At 38.9% G+C, this 24,261-nt stretch overlaps 1 pseudogene; it reads right to left on the bottom strand.

Annotated features, from left to right (window-relative positions):
• Nucleotides 1-9,663: 9,663 nt before the first annotated feature.
• Nucleotides 9,664-10,616, bottom strand: LOC112621522 (annotated as a pseudogene).
• Nucleotides 10,617-24,261: the final 13,645 nt, after the last annotated feature.

The following is a 24,261-nucleotide window of genomic DNA, read 5'->3' as shown; positions in this document are numbered from 1 at the left end:
TATAATTTAGCAAGTAACAGAAAGAAGACAATTATTTCCTCCTTTAAGAAGAAAATTCTTAATACTATAAAAGAAAACAAACATCATTTTAAAATTATCTTCAAATATATATGGAGAGAACTTTTAAAATATGTAGCTCTTCCGAGCTTCTCTAGTCCAGTGTGAAACAAGTTGATAAACAGCTAGGACCTTGAAAAATCCATTGCTATTACATCAGAACCACTTCGAAAAAAAATTACATGTGCTAGGAAAATAAATAAAATTTACCCGATCTTCTCTTTGAGAAGGAATGCTGATCTGTTAAAAAGATTTGATTGCAACAATGTAGCAATGTATTTCACAGATCTATTTTGGACTTCTATCAAATATTAAAAGAACACATACTTTCAAATTTGCACAAGATTTTCAAAAGAAAAAAATGAGGGATTATGGCATACCTAATTGTGTAAGATTATCATAACCATGATCCCAAAACTAGATAGGGAATATGAAAGAAAGAAAAATTCAGTCTGAATGGGGAAAATGGATAGAAAACTTTAAAAAATATATAGCAACCCCCATACATTCATGTATAAAAATATTTAATGCATCATACAAACTTGGTTTAACTCAAGACAAAAAAGTTTACTATTAGAAAATACTCGATTATTTGCCACATTATTAGTAAAAGAATAAAAGCCATATGATCATATTAATAGACACAGAAAGATATTTTAAAATTAATATATATTCATGATTTAAAAAAATATAGACCTTACTACTGATGAAATGCACATAAAGTAGATAAGCTTAGAAACAAAATAAAAATGTCATACCCCTATATATTAGTTTGTTCTTACACTGCCATAAAGAACTATCTGACACTGGGTAATTTATAAATAAAAGAGGTTTAATTGGCTAACGGTTCCACAGGCTGTACAAGAGGCATTGCTAGCGAGGCCTTAGGAATCTTACAATCACGGTGGAAGGATGAAGGGGAAGCAAGCACACATTCCTATGGTAGTAGGATACAGAGAGTGAAGGGGGAAGTGCTACATACTTTTAGACAGTCAGATCTTATGAGAACTCACTCACTATCATGAGAACAGCACGGAGAAAATTTGCCCCCATGATCCAGTCACCTGCCACGAGATTCCCCCCACAACACTGGTGATTATGATTTAACATGAGATTTGGGTGGAGACACAGAGCCAACCTATATCAACCCATCTTTTTTAACATTATACTGATAGTCCTAACCAGTAGAAGAACACAGGGAAAAAATATAATAATATCAGGATTGGGGAGAAAAAAATAATATTGTTATTTTATTTTCAGATTATATAATTTTCTATATAAATAACCTAAAAAATCTACAGATAAATTATTATAATTATTAAAACAATTAAGCACGATCTTTGCATTAAATAAAACAATATCAGAAGCGATTGTGAATTCACCTTCTGGCCATGATAGAATAGCTGGGATGGTATTCATCTGACCTACAAAACTGGAAAACTGACCAGAATATATGAAGCAAAGGTTTCCAGACATTGGACAAAAGGCAGGGCAAAACAGTACTATCCCAGAGAAGGAAAATAACTGAGGTGAGTCATAAGTACCCTTGCTTATTTCCCGGAGAGAGTTACCAGGCCACAGCACAAAGAGAGGGAACTCAAATGGAGCCCATGGTCATCCTGAGTTGAGAAGACAAAATTTATAGTTTGGAGAAGAGTGACAAAGAGGAGAGCTAAAATGAGGGAAAACTTTCAATATCTGAAGATAGTTATCCTTCAATCTTTTGCTGACCTGATCTTTGCATAAATATGAGGAACCTTCCTAGGCCAAGGAAATAACCATCAGACCAAAGTAAAAAGACTAATCTTTAAAGCTAACACAAGGCTCGTAATAGTTCACGTGCTCTCCAGTGAGGATGGAAAGACCTCAAACACACAAGACATTGAGTAGAATCCTTAGAAAGGCATAGCCTCAGGAGCAGTGCAAATTGACCCTACACTTAACACTTGGCTGGACCCAACCTAACACCCCTTAAAAGCAAGACTTGATATGTAAACTAATTCCAAGCATTTAATTGCTTCCCAGAGAAAAGAGAAAAATATTTAAAGGAAAACAAAAGTACTCGGCACCAAAAAACATGAAACTCACAATACTTACAATCCAATTTTAAAAAGTCTAGGCATGCAAAGTAGCAGGAAAAAAGTTCCCAGGGCACAACATAAGGAGAGGGAACCAAAACAAGCCACAATAAAGAGAAAAATCAATCAATAAAAACATATACAGAAATAACAGATGATATAATTAGAAGACAAGTACGTTAAAATATCCAGTATAAATAAATTTCACATTTAAGTTGGTACAGGAAAGCCTACACATAATGAGGAGAAAAAAACCCAAGATATTAATGTCACAGGATCCTTGGGGTGTCACTTTGCCAGCTGCGGCCGGTGGCACATTTGCCCAAGTTTTGCTCAGGCTCGCTGGTCTTGGTCCACCTGCTCAGACTGGCAAGCTGAGTTCAGCTTGCACTACCGGCCTGGATCCCATGCCTGCCAAGGGTGGGCCAGGCATAGAGTAGTGAGGGGTGTGTGAGCGAGCAAGCTTGGGTCTGGCCTCTATGCACACCCAGGCATGTCAGCTACGGCAGGGTGGGCAGCTCCAGATGCTGACATTGGTGCCAGTTCTCTGTCAGGCTGCAGCTGGAGCAGGTGTACTGCAAGCAGCTTCCACAGCTGGCACTGGGCAACATGGTGGCACCTGGAAACTGGGAGACGCCAGGAACCATGGAGCCCCAAAGAGGGTGTTACAGCCCTGGCTTGGGGAGCTCCTAGGTCTGGGATCCGCGAAGGGCCACAGCTCTTTTCGCCTCTCTTCCCTCTTTCTCATTGCTCGCAACATGGTGAGAAAAGGATGTGTTTTTAGCCCTGTTTGTCCAGAATTGCCGTCCTGCCATTCTGCAGGTCCCAAGTTCTTGTCCTGTGTCGAGGAAGAATGAAGTATGCGGACAAGCGGAGGGTGAGCCAGGCAAAGAGATGCTTGACTGAGCAACAGAACAGCTCAGAGGAGACTCGTAGTGGGTAGCTCCTCTCCACAGGCAAGTTGTCCCACAGTGGGTAGCTCTTCTCTGCAGGCAGGTAGTCCCCGACATCTGCTCAGTTCTCAGCTGAGAGAAGATCCACAGTGGGTAACTTTTCTCCACAGGCAGGTTATCCTTACATTTACCCAAGTTTGGCTGAGTCCCGGGGGTTTATAAGCGTCAGAGGGAAGGAAGTGCATGCTGATTGGTCCATGGGCAGCCATGCGGTGGCATGAAAAAAGCACCATAAGTTCTCATTCCGGTCTGCAGAACTGGCAGCTTGGACCCCAGGTTTCAGGCTGTCCCTGGCCTGAAGATGAGGTTTCACTGGGGACCCATCCTTTTCCGCCCAGGAGCCAGTCCACCTCCTGCTGCCATGAAACTGCTGTCCACGGTGCCCATGGCACCCAGGCTGTTCGTGCTGAGGGGTGCCTGCAGGCCCACACTGAGCCACCCTTAGCCCCCTCTTGGCCTTCCTCCCATGCATGTTAGGCCGAGGTGGCAGAGGACTGGTGTGTCAGCGCTGCCCTGAGGACACGCACACCTGGGCGGGTCGTGACAGAGCCGGGGCTCAGCTACAGCTTTGCTCCGAAATTGGAGAGGGTACCAGTCACTGAGAACGCGGAGAGTCCAGGCAGTGGGAGCAGGCACTCTCTATCCTGTGGGGGACTGGGGGCTTCCTGGGCCCCCGAGAGTGCGGAGATGCCCAGGTCCGCTGCCGCCGCTGGGTGGCTGCAGCTGCACTCCTGAGGGTGGGGTTGCTGCCCCTCCAGCTTGGAAGCGGGTGGGGCTTCTGCCTGTTCCTGGCTCCCGCCAGCTCCACGAAGCTGCAGCCCCAGCCGCATGTCCGTCACTGCAGCCGGCGTCATGGCCGTGGCCGCTCCAGACAGGCTGCTGCTGCCATCATTAACACACCCATTTCAAACTACTAGGTGATGAAAAACACAATATCTAAGATTAAAAAAAAAAAAAGGCAGTGGATAGAAGTAACAGCAGATTCGACACTGCAAAAGAAAAGATAGGAGAATTTGCTGATATAGCAATAGAAACTATCCAAAATGAAACAGACAGTTATAAAAGAGTGAAAAAGTTGAATGTGCTTCAATAAGTTGTGAGTCCTAGAGAGAAAAGGGAGGGATGAGGTGTGAGGGAAACATAATCAACAATTAAAAGCCCCACAATTTCAAATATGATAATAACAGTGAACCTGCACATTTAAGTAGCTCAACAAAACTGTGGCATAAAAAAATAAAAAAATAAAAACATAACAAAGTGCTATATTCCTAAAATGTTGAAAATAAGTAATGAAGCAAAAATTACGAAAGGAGCCACAAGGAAAAAAGGCACATTGCATACAGAGGAACACAGATAAGACTTACAGAACAACTGAAAGATGAAAAAAGTGCCAACCTAGAATTCTATGCCCAGAGAATATATATTTCAAAAATGAAAGAGAAATAAAGACCTATTTAGTTATACAAGTGCTACAAAAATGCAGAGCCAGCAGACAAAAGCATCGTAAGCAAAATTAAGGTCATAAATCAATGAAAAAAATAGTAAAGATTAAAGCCGAATTAATAAAACAAAACAGTAAAACAAAGAAAATCAAAGTTCTTTGCCCATTTTTAAAATTGTGGTTTTTTTGCTATTAAATGGTTTGAGTTTTTAAATGTTATCAAATGTATAGTTTACAAGTTAAAGAAGTCCAATTTATCGTTGCCTAACCCCAGATTGCTAAGTTTTTTCCCATGCTTTCTTCTAGAAGTTTTATGATTTTACTTTTACATTAATCTTCTAATCCACTAAGAGTTAGTTTTCCTATGTAGTGTATATAAAAAAAAAATCCTTCCTTCCTTCCTTTCTTGATTGTTTGCTTCCTTCCTTCCTCCTTTCCTTTCTTTCCTTTTCTCCCCTTTCCCCCTTCCTTTCTCTTTCCTTCCTTCCTTCCTTCCTTCCCTTTTTCTTTCTTTATATGGGTGTCTAATTTTTCAAGCACCATGGTAGAAAAGATTATCTTTTCTCCTTTGAATTAGCTTGGCATCTTTATCAAAAATCAATGGACTGAATTGGTGAATTTCATCTAGTTTTGGACTCTTGTCTATTCCATTAATCCGTATGTTTACCTCTGAAGAAATATTTCACTGTATTGACTACTGCAGTATATTGACTGTATTGACTAAGTTTTAAAATCAGTGAGTGTGTCAAGTTTGTTCTACATTCCAAAACTATTTTGTCCATCCTCAGCTTTTTGTTTTCATATAAATGTTAAGATCACATTGTCAAATTTTTGAAAAACTCCTGATAAGATTTTGACCAGGATTGTAATGAATTTACAGATCAAATTGGAGAGATTGCCATCTTAATAAAATATTGAATCTCCCAATCCTTGAACATGACATAAATATCTGTTTAGTTCTTCTTTAATGTCCCTCATTTTAAAAATGGTTTCCACTGTATAATCTTGCACATATTTAGCTTTCCCTTAAGTATTATTTCATGATTTTATGCTCTTTTACATGACACTTTGATCTAATTTTATTTCCTACTTGCTCATTGCTAAAAATAAAATGTATTATTTATTACTGACATGTATCCTTTGCCATTGTTAAATTCCCTTATTAGGTTTTTTTTAAATTTAATTTTTTATTTTTTTGAAACGGAGTTTTGCTCTTGTTGCCCAAGCTGGAGTACCTGCTGGGTTCAAGCGATTCTCCTGCCTCAGCCTCCCAAGTAGCCGGGATTCCAGGCGCCCACCACCACACCAAGCTAATTTTTTGTATTTTTTTAGTAGAGACAAGGTTTTGTCATTTTAACCAGGCTGGTCTCGAACTCCTGACCTCAGGTGATCTGCTTGCTTCAGCCTCCCAAAATGCTGGGATTACAGGTGTGAGCCACTGTGCCCAGCTCCTTATTAGATTTGATAGGGCTTTTTTGTGGCTTCTTTGAGACTTTCTATGTAGATGATTATGTCATCTGTGAGTAAAGATAGGTTGACTTTTTTTCTTTTCTGATCTTTATTCTTTCATTTCTTTTGCTTTCCTTTTTTCAGTGACTAGAACCTAGAATATTGAAATGGCGTGCTGAGAGTGAGCGTCCTTGATTATTCCCAATCTAGGAGAGAATCATCTAATCTTTCACCATTAAGAATGATGTTAATTAATAGAATTTTGTTGATGTCTTTTTTGTATTTAGGAAATTCCCTTCTATTTCTAGATTATTTAATTTTTATCATTAATAGACATTGAATTTTGTCAAATGTTTTTATCACTTATGGAGATGAGCATTTTAAAAAATCTGTATGCTCTTAATATAGTGAATTACATTAGCTTATTTTTTAAAAGATTTTACTTTGAAGTAATTTTAGCATTACAGAAAATTTTCAAAAATAGCACAGAAAATGTCCATTAATATTCTCATCTTATGTAACTATAATACAAATCAAAGAACAGGAAACTAACATTGTTGCAACTGATATGATTTTGTTATTAGCTAAATTACAATGCTTAATTTAATTTCATCAGTTTCCCATTCATTTCTTTGGTCTTTGTCTTTTTTAAAAATTTAAGATGCCATCCAGGATCCCACATCGTATTTACATGTTATTTCTCTTCAGTCTCCTTCCTTCTGTAGCAATTCTAGTCTTTCCTGGACTTTCATACCTTAACACTTTTGAAGAGTACTTTGCATTCCTGTGACAAAAGTAACTTGGAAATAAATAAAGATGGCATTACCACAAAGGGTCACAAAATGACTTTTGGAAATATTACATATTTTGTTTGTGGTTGTCATAAACTTTCATCAAAAACTCGGAGAACCATACACTTAAAATGGTGAATCTCACTGTGTGTACAATATGCACCATTAAACTTGATTTAAGAAAGAAAAGAGAAAAAGGACAAATAATGTTATAAAAAGGATATAAGTACTAATTCAGTAGACATTCAAAAGATAATCACCAAAGTTACGAAGAGATTTATGTCAGTAAATTTAAAAACTTAAAAATAGACAAATTCCTAGTAAAATGTAATTCATTAAAAGCTGATGGAATATAAAATAGCCTGAACAATTCTCAGAAACATTAGAGAAATGAAATACTTATTAAAAGTATTCCCACAAAGCTAGTTATATGGGTAAGTTCTATCGAATTTTTACAAGGAATTTTTTCTGTCTTACATTCTTTGGAGTGGAAGTATGTGATTGTGTGTTACAAAATGTGGTGTTCTGAGGTAGTAAGTCAGGCAATATAGGTAAGCCTATGTTTTACTTGGCAATAGATATGCCCTGACATGGAACTTTTATTCTAAAGGAAGGGATATTTCTTTCTAGTTGGAATGAAGCCTATGATATCATATGAGCCCCGTTTTCAGTCTTCTACTGACAATGGAAAGTTAGGCCAGATGATGTCTACACTTATTTCATATCTACATTATATAAGTTTATGACAATTTATCTTAAAGCAAAATTGTCATCACTCCACAGACTGCCTCCTTTTTTTGATTTCCATATGCATGAACTATAGGATTATGTCCACTCGTTTAAAAAATCAAGAAATGTAACTGTCTCCTTTTTTTGATTTCCATATGCATGAAGTATAGGGCATGTCCACTCATTTTAAAAATTAAGAAATGTCAAAAAAGTGTAAGAGACTGTTGAAAGCCACACTGTCTCCTTCCCCTTGTGTGTCTGCTTATGGCTCTTAAATTTATCACAGATTTGACTTTCACTTAATCTCTAGCCAGAGTACTTGGATAGCCCTTAGCACTTAGTGAATGGGCATAGAGAGTTATGCACTTACATAGTACTTAAATAATAGTTGGCATTTAGTATTTGTGATGGCCCTTAGCAAATTGTTTCTCTGTAAATTGGAGTGTGATAAAAATTTATTTTAAAGACTATTTCTGGTTGTATAATAAGCATCAGTAATTTTAAAGTACATAAAATACCAAGGGGGTTAAATGTTTTGTAGCCTTTCATGTTATCTTCTGATAATGGTTTCCTTATATTTGGAATGGGAATAATAATGCCAGCTCTCCCTATGTTACTACATAAAGGATAAAGAAACAAGGCTACAATGTTTATTGAGTATAAATATACCCTCTGGATTATGTGTCCCCTTCCCCATACTTGTGTTGAAGTCCTAATCCCTAGTACCTCAGAATGTGACTGTATTTGCAGATAAGGTCTTTAAAGAGGTAATTAAGCTAAAATGAGATTATTGGAATAGACACTGATCCAGCACGAGAAGTGTCCTTACAAGAGGAGGAGATTACGACACAGACACACACAGAGGGATGACACCTACAAGGCAAGGAGTGAGCCCTCACAAGAAATCAACCTTGCCAACACCTGTATGGCAGACTTCTAACCTTTAGAGCAGTGAGAAAATACCTTTCTGTTATTTGAGCCACCTACGCTATGGTACTTTGCTATGGCACTTCTTACAGTAAATTAATAAAACAGAAGAAATGAGATGACAGACAAAAATGCACTTTAGCAATTAAAGCTATTCAAATGCAAAGTTATATTGTCCAAATTAACAATAATAAAAGTAATGTCGATACCCATGTCTCTATGTGCTGATTTTGCTCTTAATTTTTTTTTTAATTTTTGCAGTTACAGGTTTTTATTTTTAGGAATAGAATTCAAAATAAAAAGAATGTATTTTTCAAAAAAATAAATAATGGTAAACTCTTTACAGTAAGCTCATCTGCTATATTTGTCTTCTTTGGAAAACAAGAGTCACTAACTGTAGAGCACCATAGCTGCATGGAGGTGTTTCTCACTTTGTCCTGTTCCACTTTGCAAAGAAAGTGAAAGATCTCTGAAGGGTAGGTGGTTTAGGAAGCCCTGGAAGTAAAAGATTCTCCTATAAGATCTCTATTTGCCTACTGCTCCTAATAGTAACATTTTTAGAAGCAGCGTGGGAGAATGGTTCTGAGTGTAGACTCTAGATCCAGACAGCCTGAGTTTCAACTAAGAAAAGTGGTCAGGCACCGTGGTTCACGCAGCTACTGAGGCTCAGCTTTTCCTTGGCCAATACTGTCATTGTGTACAAACAACCTTTGGTTATATTGTGATCAGAGTGAAACAAGATCTTTAATTGATGTTTCTCCATGAATCACAAATATAATGCATGTGGCTACTTACATCACATATTATTGTGAGCAAACTTTCAATTGTGAAAATGCATTTGACCAAAAATATAACCTTTCTGAAATATGAAAAAATAACCAGTTATTCAGTGTAAGATCTAGGAATAGGTCCATGATTACAAACAATGTAACAAACCCAACAGTACAATAATATGGTACAGTTTCTTCCAATTACTATCAAGACAAAGAAATGGAGACTAAACAAGTGTGGCAGGTCTAAGGGGGCAGTGCCATACTCCACTTACCATGCTGCTATGACATAAAAATACCCCACATCTCACTCCCCAACTCAACAATTCAGCCTCCTACATAACATCCACAGTACATGCTACGTCATCTCCTTCCTGGTTGCCCAGGCAACGTAGTTTATGCCTGTCAGATCTAAGTTGGGTGGAGAACACTGAGGCAAAGCTGTTTTCTCTAAGTCATCTTGACGAGTCAAGTTGCCAGCTTTGATGTTAACCCAGAGAATTTCCATAATAGTTTCTGCCAGGCCCCCTTCACCTCTTTATTTCTTAGACTGTAAATCATAGGGTTCAGCATTGGTGTCAAAATGGCATAAAAGAGAGAGATCAACTCCTCCTGAAGGACAGAGGGACTGGAGTGGGGCTGGATGTAAGTGAAAATGGCCATGCCATAGCACAGGGCAACCACTGTGAGGTGAGAGGCACACGTGTGGAAGGCTTTCCTCCTTCCTTCTCTGGACTGGATCTTTAAGATGGTGGAGATGATCCGGATGTAAGACAAAAGAACCAGACATAAGGGTGTCATCAGAAGAACAATGCTAGACACCATGATGGTGACCTCGTTGGAGGAGGTGTCCACACAAGCCAGCCTGATCACAGCTAGAATTTCACAGAATATATATCAATAAACTTGTTTGTGCACATGGGCAGCTGAAAGGTGATGGTGGTATGCATGAGAGAGTTAATGGATCCACTGACCCAGGATGTGATGGCCAACTTAGCACATAGCGCTCCATGCATGATGGCTGAGTATCGCAGGGGGTCACACACAGCCACATAGCGGTCATAGGCCATCACTGCCAGGAGAACAAACTCAATCCCACCCAAGGCCAGGGAGAAAAATAATTGGGCTGCACAGCTCTGCAACGAGATGGCTTTATGTTCTGCAAGAAAATGTGCCAGCAGCTGAGGGACTATGCTTGTGGCATAGGAGACATCGACAAGGGAGAGGTTGGTGAGAAAGAAATACATGGGAGTGTGGAGTCGGCTGTCCAGTCTGATCAGAAGGACAATGAGACAGTTCCCCAGCATGGTCACCATGTACATGACCAAGAATAGGACAAAGAGGGAGACCTGAGCGTCCCAGTCACTGGACAGGCTGAGGAGAATAAAGTCACTCGCCCAAGTCTGGTTATCTGTTCCCATTAAAATATTCAAGGATTATTAATCTGTGGAGAGAGTCAGAAAAAAACAGAAGCTGTTGAGTAACCATAATAATAACTTTTTTCTTTTTTTATTATACTTTAAATTCTGGGATACATGCGCAGAATTCAAGTTTGTTACATAGGTATACACGTGCCATAGTGGTTTGCTGCACCCATCAACCCATCATCTACATTAGCTATTTCTCCTAATGCTATCCCTCTCCTAGCCCCTCACCCCTCGACAGGCCCTGGTGCGTGATGTTCCCTTCCCTGTGTCCATGTGCTCTCATTGTTCAACTCCCACTTATTAGTGAGAACTTGTGGTGTTTGGTTTTCTGTTCCTGTGTTAGTTTGCTGAGAATGATGGTTTCCAGCTTTATCCATGTCCCTGCAAAGAACATGAACTCATTTTTTTTTAATAGCTGAATAGTATTCCATGGTGTATATGTGCCACATATTCTTTATCCAGTAAATCATTGATGGGCATTTGGGTTGGTTCCAAGTCTTTGCTATTGTGAATAGTGCTGCAATAAACATATGTGTGCATGTGTCTTTATAGTAGAATGATTTCTAATCCTTTGGGTATATACCCAGTAATGGGATTGCTGGGTCAAATGGTACTTCCGGTTCTAGATCCTTGAGGAATTAACTCAAGATGGATTAAAGACTTAAATGTAAGACCTAAAACCATAAACACTCTAGAAGAAAACCTAGGCAATACCATTCAGGACATAGGCATGGGCAAAGAGTTCATGACTAAAACACCAAAAGCAATGGCAACAAAAGCCAAAATTGACAAATGGGATCTAATTAAACTAAAGAACTTCTGCACAGCAAAAGAAACTAGCATCAGAGTGAACACGCAATCTACAGAATGGGAGAAACTTTTTGCAATCTATCCATCTGACAAAGGGCTAATATCCAGAATCCACAAAGAACTTAAACACATTTACGAGAAAAAAAAAAACAAGCCCATCATGAATAACTTTTTAAGAATACATATGTAGATGACCCACCAGTGCTAGCCTCAGTCTTTAGATTATTCACGAAGCTAAGCTAACAACCTGGATTCCAACTGCATTATATCTACTCTGCTTCAGAGAGACAGGCCAGTCCCTAAATAAGGACATGATTGGTCTCAGGGACGTCAGTTAAAGCCTGGAGATAATGTAGTACAGTTTTAGGATTTCTACATTTTTACCATCTTCCCTTGATTCCAGCACAAGAAAAGCATGGTAATGGACAATTGTCTGAAAAATGATAAACAGCAAAGACAGACAATTGGAAAGTATCTCAAATACATGGACTAGACTCAGCTTGATGAAATATACGTATCATTTACCAAAGAAAACATTGGGAAGAAGCAAGGGTCTTGTGGAAAGAGCCTGGAATCAGAGAACCTAGGTTTTATCTAGTAGGTAGGTGATTTTTGTTTAGTGACAAGTTTCATACCTAAGACAGATTACTATTAAATGACTCATGGTTACATTTAAGGTCAAACTTAGATAGGTTATAGGAAAGTACTTGGTGTACACTAATTGGTAGTACTACTAATAGTACTATGGGTGTTCGCAGTAAGATGACTTCTGCCTTGGGGTAAAGTAGCAAATGTGTTTACTGTCACATACCCTCCACAAAATCAAATATAAATTGATAGCAACCTCTGATAGATCTGAAGGCTTGGATGCTTTGAGGATTCACTGGCCTTTTTGATAGGCTTTGGTTTCTTCAATCATTAGTGGGATAAAGGAGGACATTGTGATGGCATCTTGTTCTTTGTATTTTTCTCTTTTCAACTTGCTACTGTTAAGAATCTATCCTTTAAATGCGGGTTTAAAAGAAAGTGAACAAAAAGATGAATGCTTAGACATTTTAGACACAAGGGATGTAGCCAAAGCAGGTGTTTAAAGGCCCTTCTTCCCTGTCTTCAGGGAAGATGTGTTCTGGAATGGAGATTCCCTGATGTTTTCTTTTGCAAATGCTTTTTCAGTAAAACTAATGTGCTACATCATCAATTGTGAACCTTAAACAGAAACAGGTTACATTTGAAAAAGTTTTAGAACTGACTCCTTCTTATTTCATGTCCACCTATTCACTAACTTTTCTTTTATTGCAGTGTACACAGTAAGGGAAACTAGGAGAGAAAGGAGGCAGGGGGCATTAAGGGCAGAAGCAGGGCAAACTAGAATGTCTTAGCTACACGAGAAAGACTGTCAATGCTGCAAGTCGATAAAGTATTAAACAAAATATGTAGTTCCAGAAATCCTCGTGTCCTTCATGGTTCAGAGTCACATTTATTTTTTCTAAACTCTCCCATAATGTTCTCCTCAAAAGTTTCTTCCGCCTCCAACACTTCCGCCTTTACTGCTCTGTCCTGATGCTCCCACCAGCACCCCTCAGGGTGCTTTTCTTCAATCCTGACCGGCCTGAGAATACATCTGATTGCCTCAGAGAAGACATTCTAATTAAATTCTACAACCTCAAGTATATATTTTACTTAAAAATAACTGCCAACCCTTGTTGAATAAATAGAAGATGTGCACCAGAAGTAGACATTTTTTCCACTAATTAGGCAAATATCTTGCAGTGCCATCTTTGCTAGATGCTGATTTCAGGGTGAAGATCACCCTTCCCTGTTCTCGAAGCGTTTGCTCATCAGTGGGGAAAAAGACATAGACACAGTGATTGTCACCAGATCATTTTCTCCTCTGCCGAACGGGAGACCCTGTGAGCCTGTGACTCACTGTGCTCCTCTCAGCCACCCTACACGTCTCTCCACTATAGTCCTTGTCACATTACAAATGAGTGACAGTGTCTCATCTCAGAGAAAATGTGAACTTCAGAGTCTAACAGCTTCTGTTGTGGACCCACATCTGTTCTGCTTCCTGAGACTTGGAGCAAGATACTTAGCATCTCTGAGCCTCATATTCTTCATGTGTGAAATGTGTCTAATATTGGCCAGCTGAAATGTCCTGGGTGAAATTAAAGGAGTTGGAGGACTAAAGTTCCTACAGGAGTGCTGGAACAGGCAGATGTCCGTTATTTACTGATGATCCTTAGTCTTGATTTCACGCTGTCTCTTTCAGAATCTTCTTTAACCATTTACTTCTCCTCTCTACCATCCTCACGTCCCTCTTGCTCCTAAGCAACTCCTTCTCCTTCATTATAAAAGAAAATATACAGAAAATATTTAGGAAGCTTTAGTGTATAGATAGCATTCTAAATCCCCCTTCATTTTCACATCCCTAATATCTAGAATCCATTTACTGGATTTATTTCCTGATATTCATCCCTTAGCCAGTGGAAATTTCTACCCTCACTAATCTATAGAATTTGATTTTTTTTTTTTTTTTTTTTTTTTTTTACGGAGTTTTGCTCTGTCTCCCAGGCTGGAGTGCAGTGGGGCAATCTCGGCTCACCGCAACCTCTATCTCCCAGGTTCAAGCGATTCTCCTATCTCAGCCTCCCAAGTAGCTGGGATTACAGGAGCCCACCACTACGCCTGGCTAATTTTTGGTATTTTTCGTAGAGACGGGGTTTTACCATGTTGGCCAGGCTGGTCTCCCCTGACCCCAGGTGATCTGCCTGCCTCAGCCTCCCAAAGTGCTGGGATTACAGGCATGAGCCACCGCGCCTGGCCGAATTTGAAAACTTAAAGGTTACTGATAACCTGTCATCAGCAATTCCAGAGAATTTTATTCTATTTGCATTCTTCACTCAGCTTTTAACAATGTTACCTATTTGTTCCTTCAAAGTTGCAACTCCGTCGTGCACTTCTGTCCTGGTCTTCCTCCAATAGATTTGCCTTGTGAGCATTCTTAACCTTCTTAGTGCTCCTGCTCCGTTCTATGAGCATTTGCTAAGGTTCTGTGCTCAGAAGTTGGACTCTACTTCTAAAGTTTTTCTTGGAAGGCTTGTTATTTCTAGCTATAATAATATCTGCTCTATATGGCTCACTCTCAGTTTCACATTTACCTTCTAGATTTCCCTCCAAAACTCCAAATGCATTCTGCGAAAGCTGAATGAACATTTCCTAAATGTCTCACAAATGCCTGTACTCCCCTATCCACAAATGAAATTCCACCCTGTCCTCTTTATTTCTATCAACAGAATTAGATTTGTCCCACTCTTCCAATGAACCATCTTTTATTTTTCCCTCCTCCTCCCCATGAGTAAATCCTCTTCCTTTATATCTTCTATTGCTTATCATTCATCTTCCTCTTAATCTTCATCTACATTTCCCTTTGTCCTCATCATTCCCATTTTATAATCCTTTCCACTCTCTTTGTCAATTCAAACAGAGGATGAGTCGGATACAATCTTGGATAAGGCTTGAATCCAATCGCAAACATAGTCAGGCATACTGAGGCTTCCCCATGTCATAGAGATGATGCTGTACATCACTACATATATGATGCCCCACTGCTAGGGAGTAAAAGACCAAAAGGTTTTCTCCTGGGAAAATTTGTTTGTACATCATCTTTTGTAAAACTTTTTTGAGTCTTCATCATATGTGGCCTCCTTTTGGAGCTCTCTGCAACCTCAGCTGATGCAGAGTTCTGAACACAGAAGCAGAGCACATGAAGATAAGACGCACAACTTAACAGCTATTTCTCTTTCATGCTGGTCTAAATAAACAAGAAGCTTACCTTTACACAGTGGAACTCTCAGTGGAAATGGCATTTTTGTTTAGCAAAAGATTCATCTGACCTGTTATTGAACACTTGGTTTTGATATACACGAAATATATCCATCCTGGACAGGAGTATTTTCATCATCCTAGCGCTGGGGAATGGAGAAACCCAGTGCCACTGGGTAGACAGTGTCTCCAAGATGGTTTTATATCCTGAGAAGAAAAATTGCTTTTCTTCTTTGGGGTCTTGTTATCTACTTCCTGTCTTGATTTGGTTGTCTGACTTTTCACATAATCTGAATCCAATTACTGAGACCTAGTTTCTGAAACGTGCAATTCTGAAGTTCACCCTAGAGACATAATTTATCATGGTCTCATTCTGTTTATGCTACACCTTCTCTAGAGCTCTTGTCCCTCATATCTCAGAATATTCTTTTCCAGTGTAGTTTCCTCACTCTAGCAAGTTTCCATAGTGCAATCCCTAAGCTCATTTGAGAGATGCTGAATGACAGTCAGGAGACCTCAACTGCGGGCCCAGTTTGCATTCTAAGAGCCTTTTAACTTTGAACAATTCATTTAATTATCTTACATTTCATTTTTGTTTCTATTGAAAAGAAAATCAGGCTGGGCATGGTGGTTCATGCTTGTAATCCCAGCACTGTGAGAGACTGAGGCTGGAGGATTGCTTGAGGCCAAGTGTTCAAAATCAGCCTGGGCAACATAGTGAGACCCCATCTCTACAAAAAAAAAAAAAAAAGAAAAAGTTTTTTAGTTAACTGGCCCTAGTGGCACATACCTGTAGTCCTAGCCACTCAGGAGGCTGAAGCTGGAAGATTGCTTGAGTCCAGGAGCTCAGAGTTAAGTTAGCTATGATTGTGCTACTGCTCTCCAGCCTGGGCAACAGAGAGAGACTCTGTCTTTAAAAAAATTAGAAGAAGAAGAAAGAAAGAAAAGAAAGTCAAAACATTTAGTATATACACTCTTAGGAGAATAATTGAGATGACAGACTTTAAAATAATTGGCAATTTTTATTTTCTGGAAAGGTAATATACCCCTACTACATGTTCATGAAGTGTTTTATTAATCTAGCCTTCTCACCTCAGCATCTTCCCCAAAAATGATGCAGAATTCATCCATGGTATCTCTGTTTTTTAGTTAATAATCATTCTCTTCTCCAGCCTCAGTTTTTACCGCTTCTTTTTTTCTCTGCTAATACTAAAGTCTGGAATTGAATAAACATACAACAAAAATGTACTTAAGCCTCCGGCCTTCAGAAAGCAAAATTACTTTCCTACATTTGTTACAATACTTAAGATGAGCAGGTTTCAGGCTGAGCGTGGTGGCTCACACCTGTAATCTCAGCACTTTGTGAGACCGAGGCTGGCAGATCACCTGAGGTCAGGTGATCTGAGCCTGGCCAACATGGTGAAACCCCGTCTCTACTAAAAAATAGAAAAATTAGCCGGATGTTATGGTGGGTGCCTGTAATCCCAGCTACTCGGGAGGCTGAGGCAGTGAGAATTGCTTGAACCCGGGAGGTGGAGGTTGCAGTGAGCCAAGATCGCACCACTGCACTCCAGCCTAGGTGAAACAGTGACACTCTGTCAAAAAAAAAATAATAATAAAATAAATAACTAAGAGGTTTCACATTCATAGTTTGTATTTCTGATTGAAACTTCCTAACAAATCATATTGTACTATTTCTGCCCCTCTTTAAGCCTCTGTTTGTACCCACCCTCTGATGACAGCTCTGTGATGAGCTCTCAAATGTTAATCAGTGCCTGCAATGGTCATGTCTCCCTCAGTCTAGGATTAAGTTGTTTTCTAAGCAAGACTCCCCTCCAACAAAGTGGTGGACCATAAAGATTAAGTGCCCCAACCTCTTGGGAAATTACCCGGAACTAGCATACGTTTGAGGGAAACTACGGAGGAAGGTTACAGGTACTCCCAAATTGGCTCATACACACAGAAGTAATGGAGTGTGGGAGTGGCTGCATTGGCAACACAGAGCTGATAGATTCCCCTCAGGAGCTTCATGCATTAGAGTGTTAATTGCTGTCACCACTCCCAATTCTCAAGGGCAGGGCCTCCATGCCACTCTTATTTTTCTTGTGAAAGTCTGTTCTTCTCTATCCCTGTTTCCTGCAGAACCCCACTGAAGCCTTAAGTCACTCTAAAAAATATTCATAAAAGCTTGCTTGGTAGAGTTTTAGGCTATTCCCCTAGAACCCAAATCTAGCTTTTATCCTTCAACGCACCGATTCCAGTGAGCAGTGAATAGGCCTATATTCACAACGGGTTAAAGGAAAAAAATAAACCCTCTCCTTTGGCTCTAGAATTCTCTTATTTCTCCTTCTGGAGACAAGAGAGTAGTGTTTTGTTCTGCTGAGATATATGCAAAGAATATAATGGGCCACTGTGAACTTTACAAGAGTCCATGGATATGCAGTGCATGTCTCATGGTACTATTTAAGTTGCAAAATAATAGCATTGAATAAAAAGATTTAAGACTTCAAATAAGATGTGGAAAAAGTGAATCTTATATTCTACTGGGAAAAAAAAGAGAAAGGAAGAAAGTTATTCAAAATAATACAACAGATTAACTTTGCGTACCTCTTCAAATTTTTAATATATATGAAGAGATTTCATACAATTTTGAGATAATGCAAGCATAGTATCATTGTCTGATATATTCTTTATCTAGTATGTGCCCTTAAATGAATCATTTCTCTATTTATTTATTCGTCTACCAAGTCAAATACCGGTAATTCCTCGGCACCACCATCTACCTATCTACTTCCATTTTTAAGACTGCTTCATAGTTGTCTATCTCGAAATTGAATGAGTTCCTTCAACAAGCATTCATAAAGGCACACTGATATTTACTATAAATTCATACCCTTGGTATTGCAGAAAAATAAACATGAATATAACAAACTACTTCCTGCTAGGAATTATGCATATAATTAGAGTTGGCTACTTCCAGAGAAGCAGTTTGTTGGGCTCGCAATTCCTTGGCCTAAAAAGCATTATTTGCCATCGTTACGGTTTACTTAGCTTAACCTTAGCACACATTTTCTCACACTGTTAAAACTGACATTAAAAAGTAATTGAGGCCGGGCACGGTGGCTCACACCTGTAATCCCAGCGCTTTGGGAGGCCAAAGCGGGCAGATTATGAGGTCAGAAGATGGAGACCAATCTGGCTAACATGGTGAAACCCCATCTCTACTAAAAATACAAAAAATTAGTTGGGCGTGGTGGCACGCCACTGTAGTCCCAGTTACTAGGGAGGCTGAGGCAGGAGAATCACTTGAGCCCAGGAAGCGGAGGTTGCAGTGAGCCAAGATTGCGCCACTGCACTCCAGCCTGGATGACAGAGCGAGACTCTGTCTCAAAAAAAAAAAAAAAAAGTATTTGAAAATGTGTCATTCTGGAGATGGATGTTGGTAACACAGAAGAGTGCATGGTAGTGTGGCGAGGTGGGGAGTGGAGATATGTGAACTCTCTGTTAAACGTTTCTATGAATGTAAAACTGCTCAAAATATAAAGTCTATTTAAAAAGGAAAAATGGTAATTGAGCTTGTTCTAGCTTTCACTTAGGTTGTAAAAAGCTGGAAAGAGCATTGCTTCCATCCTAAAACAGGAAAAGGTTTGATAACCTACACAACTATAACTATTCTTGAATTGATAAGAGAGCTGAGGTTGCAGGGAAACTAACTAGCATGAAATCTGAGGAAATACAGGTAACCCCAGAAAGACATGGGGCGTGAGCTCTGTGTTACCTGGGCCAGAGCGTGAAAGGAAAATGAGGCCACCCTAGGTGCTAGTAAGAACTGCTTTGCCAAATTGCTGAAGGTTAAGTGTGAGGTACTGGGAGAATCAGGAACCGCAGATAAATGAGAAGTTTACATCTTTTCTCAATATTTTATTCTCAGACTTGGAGACTTGGAATGTCCTGATGAGAATGCTTGAGGGAGGGTGAAACGCCACAGAAAGCCTCCTTTACGATGCAGGTTGAGGTAAGGGCAGCAATAGTAGCTGCAGGAAGACAGGAAGTCCACTCACTCTTACCAAGTCTGTCTCCTGCATGGGACAAAACCCAGAACCACTCACTGGAGGAAGGGCAGGAACCCTTTTTCCCCCACAGACAGAGGAAGACTATTGCTGAGGGAAGGAAAAAGCAAACAAACAAAAATAAACACTTTCTAGCCCTGAGTCCAGACCATGAGCCCTGTCCTAAGGCTGGGAAAGAGACTGGATCACTGTGACCCAGGGACAAGGACAAACGATGTGCCTAAGACTGAGATAGATCTGGAATAGCAAAGCATAATCCCCATTCTCTGTCACCAGGACAGCAAGAATTGAAGAGCAGGTATTGTGGCTTAAGTTTACCATGGACAAAAGGCAGCATGTGGAAAGACACAGTATGGTGTGGAGTCTCACAGTAAGAGCTTAAAACTGAGGGTGGACCAGCAATGTTTGAGAAAACCCTCCAACAATTAACTCTTCACCCCAAGCACAAGCAATGCTCAATGCTAGAGAAATTTAGATTCATTGGTGCACGGAGGATAATCAACAACAAAACTCAAATCCAGGTCAACCCCTGATGCCACCGATTCCCACATCCCCTGGACCTACCTACACACACACACCACACACAAAACTGTAGGACAACAGTGTTTTGTGGTTTTTCTTGTAGAGATTGTTTACCCCCTTGTTAGCTGTATTCCTTGGTATCTTATTTTGAGCATGTGGCTACTGCAAATGGGCTTGTGCATTTGATTTGGCTCTGAGTGAGAATGCTACGGGTATATAGAAACTATACTGATTTTTGTATTCTGAAACTTTACTGAAGTTGTGTATAAGTTCCAGGAGTCTTTTGGCAAAGTCTTTTGGGTTTTCTAGGTTTGGAATCATATTGTCACCGAAGAGAGATAATTTGACTTCTTATTTTCCTATTCAGATGCCTTATGGTTCTTTCTCTTGCCTGATTGCTCTGGCTAGGACTTCCAGTACCGTACCGAAGAGGAGTGGTGAGATTGGGCATCCTTGTCTAGTTTCAGTTCTCAGTGGGACTGGTTCCAATTTTTGCCTATTCAGTATGATGTTAGCTGTGGGTCTGTCATAAAAGGCTCTTATGATTTTGAGGTATGTCCCTTTTACCTACTTTGTCGAGAGTGTTTTTTTTTTTTTTCATGAAAAAAATGTCGGGTTTTATAAAAAGATTTTTCTGCATCTATTGAGATGACCATATGGTTTTTGTCTTTAAGTCTGTTTATGTGGCGAATCATATTTATTGATTTGTGTATGTTGAACCAACCTTGTATCCCAGGAATAAAGCTTACTTGATCATGATGAATTAACTTTTTGATAGGCTGCTGGATTTGGTTTGCTCATGTTTTTTGAGGATTTCTGCATCATCCACCAGTGATATTGGACCAAAATTATCTTTTTTTGTTGTGTTTCTAACAGATTTTGGTATCAAGATGATGATGCTGGTTTTGTAGAACAAGTTAGAGAGAAGTCCCTTCTTCAGTATCAGTTCTTTTTTACATAGGGTAGAATTTGGCTATTAATCCATCTGTTCCATAGTTTGTTTGTATTTATTTATTTATTTATTTATTGACAGGTTTTTTAAATTACTGATTCAATTTCAGAACTCATTATTGGTCTTTTCAGGCTTTCAGTTTCTTCCTGGTTAAATCTTGGGAGGTTGTGTGTTTCCAGGAATTTATCCAGGTTCTCCAGGTTTTCTAATTTGTGTGCATAGAAGTGTTCATAACAGTCTCTGTGGTTCTTTTGTATTTACGTGGGATCAGTTGTAACGTCATAGCCGTCATTCCTAACTGTGCTTATTTAGATCTTTTCTATTTTTTTTGTTAATCTAGCTAGTGGTCTACTGATCTTATTTATTTTTTTAAAAATCAACTTTTGGAATCATTGATCTCTTGTATGGATTTTTGTGTCTCAACTTCATTCACTGCTCAAAGAAATTGGAGACAACACAAATAAGTGGAAAAACGTTCCATGCTCATGGATTGGAAAAATCAATATCATTTAAATGGTCATACTGCTCAAAGCAATGCACAGATTCAATGCTATTCCTGTTCAAACTGCCAATATCATTTTTCAAATTAGAGAAAGCTATTCTAAAATTCACAGGGAAAACAAAAAGAGCCCAAATAGCCAAAGCAATCCTAAGAAAAAACAAACAAACAATAATAACAAAAAACCAAAGCTGGAGGCATCACATTACCTTATTTCATAATATGCTGCTACAGTAACCAAAAAAAGTATAATACTGGCATAAAAACAGACACACAAAGCAAGGAACGGAATAGAGAACCAAAAATAAAGCTGCACATCTACAATCATCTGGTAATCAATAAACTTGACAAAAATAAGCAATTGGAAAAAGACTCCCAATTCAATAAATTGTGCTGAGATAACTGGCTATCCATATGCAAAACAATGAAACTGGATGATCACTTATCTCCATATACAAAAATTAACTGAAGGTGGATTAGATACTTAAAAGTAAGATCTCAAACTATAAGAATTCCAGAATAAAACCTGGAAAATACCCTTCTTGAAATTGGCCTTAGCAAAGAATGTATGGCTAAGTTTTCAAAAGCAATTGCAGCAACAACAAAAATGGACATGTGGGACCTAATTAAATTAAAGAGCTTCTCCACAGCAAAAGAAACTATCAACAGAGTAAACAGAAAACACACAGAATGGGAGAAAATATTTGCAAAGCATGCATCCAACAAAAGTCTAATATCCAGAATCTATGAGAAACTTAAATCAATAAGTCAAAAGCAAATAACCTCTTTAAAAAGTGAACAAAGGACATGAAGAGATACTTCTCAAAAGAAGACATACAAGCGGCCAACAAACATATGAAAAAATGCTCACTATTACTAATCACCAGAGAAATGCAAATCAAAACAACAGTGGTACATCTAACACCAGCCAGGATGGCTAAAAAATAAAAAAAAAATAGAAAAAAACAGATGTTGGCAAGGCAATGGAGAAAAACGGACATGTATACACTGTCTGTGGAAGGGTAAACTAGTCCAGTCACCGTGGAGAGAAATTTGGAGATTTCTCAAACAACTGAGAGTAGAACTACCATCCAACCTAACAATCCTATTACTGAGTATATACCCAAAGGAAAATAAATCATTCTATTAAAAGGACACATGCACCTATATGTTCATTGCAGTGCTATTCACAATAGCAAAGTCATGGAATCAACCTAGGTGTCCATCAATGATGAATTGGATAAAGAAAATGTGGTGCATATATACTTTGGAATACTATGCAGCCATAAAGAAAAATAAAATCACGTCCTATGTGGCAACATGGATGGAGCTGAAGGCCATTACCTTAAGCAAACTAGCATAGAAACAGAATACCCATGTTCTCATTTATAAGTGGCAGCTAAACATTGTGTACACATGGACATAAAAAAGGGAACAATAGACAATGGGGACTAGTATAAAGGGGAGAAAGAGAGGAGGGAAAGAACTAAAAAAACTAGCTGTTGGGTACTATGCTCACTACATGAGTGATGGGTTCAGTCATACCGTAAACCTCAGCATGGTGCAATGTACCTTTGCAACAAACCTTCACATGTACCTCCTGATCCTAAAATAAAAGTTGAAAAAGAAAAAACACTGCAGGACAAGAAAAACAGGCATGCCCATTTCAAGTCATACTCTTATTTTTTCTCAGAGTCTATTATCCTACACACACAATGTTTGGATCTAACCAAAATTAAAGATCAGAGGAAAAAGCTGGAAAAAAATGTCACTGAGCAAAAGAATTAACACAACCAGAATCAAATATGGCCCGAATATAGGAACTATCACACAGGGGCTTAAAATAACTCTCTTTGATAAGTGAACAGATCCTGTGGAAAAGATGGTCAGCCTCTGTAAATGTAAAATGTAAGGAATTTGGACTGTAAATTGAAAACTGTACGGAAGAACCAAATGGAAATGCTGGACATGAAGAACATAATAACAGATGAAGAATGCTGATGAGTGGGTTCAAGAGAGCCAAGAAACAATCAGTGAAGATAAAGATAAATCAATAGAGATTAGCAGGACTGAAGCACAAAGAGAAAAATATAATAATGATAAAATAGAAGAGAGCAGCCAAGGACTGTGGTACAATATCAAACAATCTAACATACATAAAATTTGAAAATTCCAGAAGAGAAATCAAAACAAAGTAAAAGGAGAAGTATTTGAAGAGATAATGACTGAGAAAAATAATAAAAGAAATTGGAGCTCAAATCCAAGAAGCTCAGCCAAATAGCATAACTGAAAATAAGCAAAGGAAAGTCTACATTCATGGTATTCAAACTGTCAAAAAGCTAAAATAAAAGTGAAAACCTTGAAAACAGACCAAGGGAAAAAAAGATACATCATACATAGAAAAACAAAAACACAAATCAATGCAGATATCTTGTTGGAAACTATTCTAGCCAGAAGAAAATGGAGCTACATCTTTAAAACTGTGAGATGGGGAAAACTATCAGCTAAGAATTTTATATGCAGAGAAAATATGTTTTTGAAAATTAAAGAAAAATAAATTCTTTTTCAGAAAAAAAGCAAATAAATATATTTCCAGCAGACTTAGACCAGAAGAAGTGTTTTTTGTTTGTTTGTTTGAGACAGAGTCTTGCTCTGTCGCCCAGGCTAGAGTGCAGTGGTGCGTTCTCGGCTCACTGCCAGCTCCACCTCCTGGGTTCACACCATTCTCCTGCCTTAGCTTCCCAAGTAGCTGGGACTACAGGAACCCGCCACCACACCCAGCTATTTTTTTGTATTTTTAGTAGAGACGGTGTTTCACCCTGTTAGCCAGGATGGTGTCGATCTCCTGACCTCGTGATCTGCCCGCCTCAGCCTCCCAAAGTGCTGGGATTACAGGTGTGAGCCACCGCGCCTGGCCCCAGAAGAAGTGTTAATAGAAATTCTTCAGGAATAGAATACCAGACA

The sequence above is a fragment of the Theropithecus gelada genome, chromosome 3 (genome assembly GCF_003255815.1).
Source record: "Theropithecus gelada isolate Dixy chromosome 3, Tgel_1.0, whole genome shotgun sequence".
NCBI classification, from domain to species: Eukaryota; Metazoa; Chordata; class Mammalia; order Primates; family Cercopithecidae; genus Theropithecus; species Theropithecus gelada.
The sequence above is the reverse complement of the archived record's forward strand: the minus strand, read 5'-3'. Positions and strand labels throughout refer to the sequence as shown.